The sequence below is a fragment of the Mastomys coucha genome, unplaced genomic scaffold (genome assembly GCF_008632895.1).
Source record: "Mastomys coucha isolate ucsf_1 unplaced genomic scaffold, UCSF_Mcou_1 pScaffold15, whole genome shotgun sequence".
Lineage (NCBI taxonomy): Eukaryota > Metazoa > Chordata > Mammalia > Rodentia > Muridae > Mastomys > Mastomys coucha.
Genome location: NW_022196897.1, coordinates 79,630,086 through 79,636,065, shown reverse-complemented (window position 1 = coordinate 79,636,065; position 5,980 = coordinate 79,630,086).

The following is a 5,980-nucleotide window of genomic DNA, read 5'->3' as shown; positions in this document are numbered from 1 at the left end:
GGGGGTAACCAAGGCAACATAAACAGGCTATATGCTTTGTGAATCTCTTAAACAGCCCATTGGCCCCTAACTTATTGTGTGGATATGGGAAGTTCCCTCACCAGATGGAATGCGGGGGGCTCTCACTTCTTGTTCTTGTTCTAACCCCTTACAAGATTAGAGCTTCATACTTTGTGTGAGTGAGTGGACAAAGGGTCTCCTGTAGTCAGGCTCAGCCATCCACAGTCAGAGTTCACAGCAAATTCTCAGGTCTCGCAGCCGTCCATGCTTCACGCCTCTGGAGCCCATCACCTCAGAAGGCTCTCACAAACAGCCCCTTTTCTCCTGCGACTAACCCCGACTTGCACACTCAGAGGTTTGCACGTGAGGTGAGGTGAGTCCGAGCCCCTGAACCTTTGTGGATCCTGACTGTGTAATCCTCTGATTCTGCAGAGAGTTCTAGCGATTTATGTGAAACCCAACCACTAGAAACCAAATTCTCTCCTTTCCCTACCCCAGCTTCCCTCTCTTTCTCCTCATTGTTTTTCCTCTTCCTCCTTTCTCTCTTCCCCCACCCCAACTAGTACTCAGAGACTTGTGCAGCTGCACTCCTGGCTCTGTAATCTTGTCAAACAACCCAACTCTCTGGACCACTGGTGTCTCACCCATAAACAGGGATAAACAGGCCTTGTACAAAGCAAATGTGATTTCTCAGCTCCCACCCAACTACACAAGCCAACTACTTGCCAGCTCTGCCTGCCACTGCCCCACCCCACAGGGGACACTTGAGCTCAGAAGAGAGATGTTTACTCAAGATCTGAACTTGGAGGATGCACGTGAGAAGAGTACTCCCCAAGCTTAAGCATGAGTCCTCCACAGCACCATGCCTTCCCTCCAGTGCTAGGCACCTATGATGTCAGAGAAGCTCCCAACTGGTTCCAGGAATTGCTGGAAGGCTGGGTGCTGTTGGACCCCACCTTCAGAGCATGAGGAGACTTGTGACAGAACTCTATCCCCACATGACATTTCTCATGACCTAGAGGAGTCATTGCCCCAGATCCCAAGCCATTGCCAAAGCTAGCAGCAGAGAAGCATGATTTGACAGCCTCCTGTATTGCAGGTGGATGGGTGTGGGTAGAGGGATCATGGCTGAAGCCATAGACAGGTATTACGTGACCTTGTATGTGACCTGCAGCCTGGGGGAGTTCGGGAGATGCACTCTATGATAACGAGAGTGCTAAGAGTGGTATCAACGTCTACACTGGGGCTTCCTGAACATTTTAGCTCCTGCTTCTCCTGCTCTGGAGAGATGGTTCAGTTGATAAAGTGCTTGCTGCACAAAGGCGGGGACCTACATTCACTCTCCAATAATCACACAAAGAGCTGCGCATAGCACTGTGCCCTTACAATCCCAGCAGTGCACAGCATGGAGGCTTAGACAAGTGGATCCCCGGGATCACTGGCCACGTAGTCTAGCCTACTCCATGAGCCTTGCACCCCATTGAGAGACCCTGTTTCAAAAATTAAGATGAGGAATAATCCCCAAATGGACCCCTGGTTTCCATACCCTTGCATGCCTATGTGTACACATACACAAGTATCACCTCAACACACACACACACACACACACTCACATTTTAAAATGAGTTCTCAGGGACTGAAGAAATAGCTCAGCAGTTGAGAGTACTGATTGCTCTTCCTAGGGATGTGGGATCAATTTCCTGTACCTACATGGCAGCTTACAAGCATCTATAACTTTAGCTCCAGGGGATCCAATGCCCTCTTCTGACACCTGAGGTGATCAGTCATAAATGTGGCGCACAGCTATACATGCAGGCCAGACATCCATACATATAAAGTAAAATAAAATAGCACAGTAAGGATTTCAAGTTCCACTGCCAGCTTCAGTGGGCAGGAAAGTGTGTGAAGTGTGTGGTTTCCCCTTCACACTCCACACAGGGCCCAATAGATAGGCCCTCAGCAAATAGATAGGCCTTACTATGCTTCTTGAATACAGGAACAGGATGGACAGCAGCAGCAACCCAGACCCTATTAGCCCAGGAGCATTGCAGCAGCCCCAGATGCCAGTGGTACCCATGAGCATCCGCGCAGACAGGATCGCCCCTCCAACTCCTTTGACATGCCTGTTGGCCCTTGGCGTGTGGAGGCATCGTCTGGGCCACTTTCCCATGCACAAGGCCCCACAGAGGCCACCAGGGACTTCAGCATTGTCCTGCCCAGAAAGCTTCCACTTGGGTCATTAATAACAGTGCATTTTATTAAAGGAAAGCGGGCTTCAAAGAGCTGTGGGTTTATGGGAAACAACTTGGACGGGAGTCATTATTTTTGCCGCTCCATCTCGCCCCTTGTGCTGTCTCCTCTGTCTTCCACAGAACTCACGTTTGATCTCCTGCCTGGGCTGCTTTCTTTTGCTGGCTCAGGGTCCACGGAGAGCGAGCTATTGTGACCATAGTGGGGAGGATGGGGGAACCCTTTGAAATGGCCTCTGGTCTGAGAGCTGCTATGGTAAGGCAGGGTAGGGGAACTCAGAGGTGTCTTCAGGAATGAGGACTCAGTGGGATGTCCTCACCAGGCCAGATGAAGGAGACTTGTGTGCGAAAAGCCTATGGATAGGTAGTATTTGTACGACTGTCTGTGATTCATACAGCAGCAACATGCAGAGACCAGCAGTACACACCCACTGCATGGTGTTTACTACGGACAACCATCTGTGCTTGATGGAGCAGGCTTCATTCTATTAGCTCCCAGTGGATAGCCCCATTGTACAGATAAAAAAAGAGAGACCTAAGACAATTCCACATCTCTACATTCAAACAGCTGACCTGGCTGCTCCACCTGGCCTGGGTTGTGATGGCCCACCTCTCTGAACTTCTGTTTCCTCCTCTGAAAATGGAAATTTGAACTAACTGTGTCTGATTCTCAGTTTCCTCTGATGGTGGCCTCCCAAAGGAACCACATGGGAATCCTTCAGTGAGAGCCTCTCCAAAGCAGGTGAAATCACACGACTACGGAGCTGTGCTGTGAGGACGGGCTAGTCCTTGAGCATGGTCACTTGGATGTAGCTATTGGATAAGATGACCTGCAAAGGCTGAGCCTTCCAGAGAAGGACACAACCTTGAACGAAAGCTCAAGATGGAAGAGAGAAAATGAAAGAGACAGAGCTATTTGAGAGAGCCTGGGAGAAATGATAAAAGTTGCACAGAACTAAAGGCAGGATACCACAATGATATAAGTATTGGGGGTGGTTGCCAGGAGGCACCCGATTCTAGAGGCAGGAAGCTGTTCTGAAAAACTGAGAGATAGACAGTGGGAGAGAAAGTTTGGGAACGGGAAGGAAGGAAAAATTGAGAAGCAGGAAATGGGGCCAAGAGATGAATGTAGCCAGAGAAAGACTAGAAGCAGAGAACAGGGTTTAGTCGACTTAAACACTGAAAGAGGCAGAGGGAAGGGGAGGAGAGGAGAGACTGAACTAGCTGGGATGGCAGGAAACACAGGAGGGAGAGAGCAGAGGCCGCTCTCTCTGAGATGAGCAGGAACTTCTTCACGGTAGCTTGACTGTTCGCAACAGTAGCAGGGGACAGCCCTCAGAACATCCCAAAGGGCTGCCTGGTGTGAGGCCTGGAAGACAATTCCAGGTTATGAGGCCTCCAACATGTCAGCTGAGTGGGGGTGAGAAACCCGAGGTGCTTTTGGTTAAGCCAAAATTATGAATGTCTAGCTCAATTGCAGTTGTGAACAGGATCCCCTGGCGTAGGCCTCCCACTTTCTGGGTTCTATGGGAGCTACTTCGTTGTGGGCATTAAGCAAACACAGTCTCTCAAGTTCAATCATAGGAATGGGGGCTAAATGGGAGCTCTTAAACAGAGTGGCTTTCACAGCTGGAAAAATGAACTCTCTACTAGACCACCACACAGCCCAAGAGCTGCGCCCTTAATCCAAGATGGCAGCTGGAGCCCTGGGTAGTCAGTTTCCATGGCCACTGATCATCAGATTCTGCCTGACTCTTGACAACAATTATTAAAAGTAACCCTCTTTTTGAGCACTGAATAGAGGCCAGGCCCAGCCAGTTCCTCACAAACATTTCTCCTTTTCTCCATATAATGACCTAACAAAGAGGGGGTGGCTAATATTTAACCTACTTATTTACTATCATAGAAATTGTCATTCAGTAATGATGGCTCCATTTCATAGATGGAAATACTGAGTTTTCTTCCCATGTGTCCAAGATCATAGCTAGTAACTGATAAAACCAAGACATAAAACCTAGGTCTTCTTATTGCCTGGCCAGTGCTGTCCAGGTGTCTGGATGGTGTAGAGTAGGTACTTTCTTTAGGGAAGGCTCTGGCTGTAGCCCATGTCATAGGCTGGGGTGAAGGGTCAAGGAGTCATTGGAAGGACAGTATTCTTTCTTGACTTATCCATCTAGGAGTAGAACCTGTGTTGTCTAAGCAGCCTCGTCCATTGCTAGTGCCCCATATCCCTAAGAAGTGCCTTTGGGGTAAATGATGGTGGACAGTCAGGTGTCCTCAGAGGCTGAGGACAGTGGTGATAGGGTACGATGGGAGTGATGACATCATCTCTGTCCACCCTTTCAGTAGTAGCTCTTTCCTTCTAGGGTAGGGGTACCTGTCTCTTCTACTACATGTGATTTTGGCAAACAGGCCCATTCTAGAACTGTCTCTTGTTCCTTAGTGTAGCTTTCATATGACACTGTGTCTGTGAGGAAGGCCTTGAGTTCCATTCTCAGCACCAGGGAGGTCCAGAGAATCGTCTACTTTAGTAATAGAGTCTAAAAAGATGTTTAAAACACACAAGAACCCAATCTCGAAGCATGCTCTCTAACCTGACTGAGACAGTCAGAGTCCCAGCAAAGACCCATCTTTCTCTCCTAATGTGTTGAGGGTGCACTAGGATGTCAACGAGGCTCTGACCCTGGCTATCCAGTCTCTGAAGTAGGAAACCTGTTTCTGAAGTCACTGGTATACACCTGTCATGTCTCATTATCAGGAATGGGGTCACATGGCTATCCTCAGCTGCAAGAGAAGTAGGGAAAGCCAGTGTCTGACTTTTCACCTTCAATAAACAAAGTGTGCACGAAAGGGGAGAGTGTGATGGAGTGTTGGCTGGCCTGGTGACCACAGGTGGTGCAGAGAGCAAGCACAGGGCTGAAGCATGTCATCCATATCCTACCCTGGCTTCCCATAGCAAGGCTTCGCACCCAAGCCTCACACCCAGGCTTCACACATGGTGGCTTGAGGAAAGGAGGAGAGTTTCAATGAAATTGATCTAGGTTATGCCAGGTACATAGGCAAGGTTGGTTAGTGGATTGTGATTTTTTTTGACTCTACAGTGGGTGAAGAAAAATTGTAGGATCTATGGTATCCAGCTACAACATATCTCCCCACTTAGAAGAGAAAACTGAGCTTCGGCTCTGATGGTTCTGACAGTTGCTGTCCTTGTTGCTATGGGAGAGAAACATGGCAGGAGAGAGTGCATGTTTCTCAGCACAGTGGTTGGATGCTCCAGGATAATCTTTCTGTCCTTCTTCCTCAGCCCTCTCCTGTGTCCCTTAGAGACCCAGAGGAAAAACGAGGACAGAAAAGCAAGGCACTATAGTAATATGCACACTCCAGAAGAGAATAGCTCTTTACAGTTTACAGAGTGCTTTCATATCTCCTTAGCCACTGGAAATCCACACACTTCCCTCCAGGGAAGAGGATGGGTCTTTGTTTCATTCTCCACTTAGCAGAACCAGTGCTCCAAGGATGAGGAATATTCTGAGTGCCTGAGTGTCAGAGGTTGCCATCCTGCCCAAAGAGCCAAGAAACACCTCAATGTAGGGTTTACTCAAGCCATGCTGAGCAGATCCCACGACCACTTGAAAAAGGGTCCACGTGCCTGGCAGAGTGGCAAGGACATTCCTCTGGGTTAGGCCAGCCTCAAGACAAAAGAATCCAGGCAAGTTTATGGGCTGATGCAG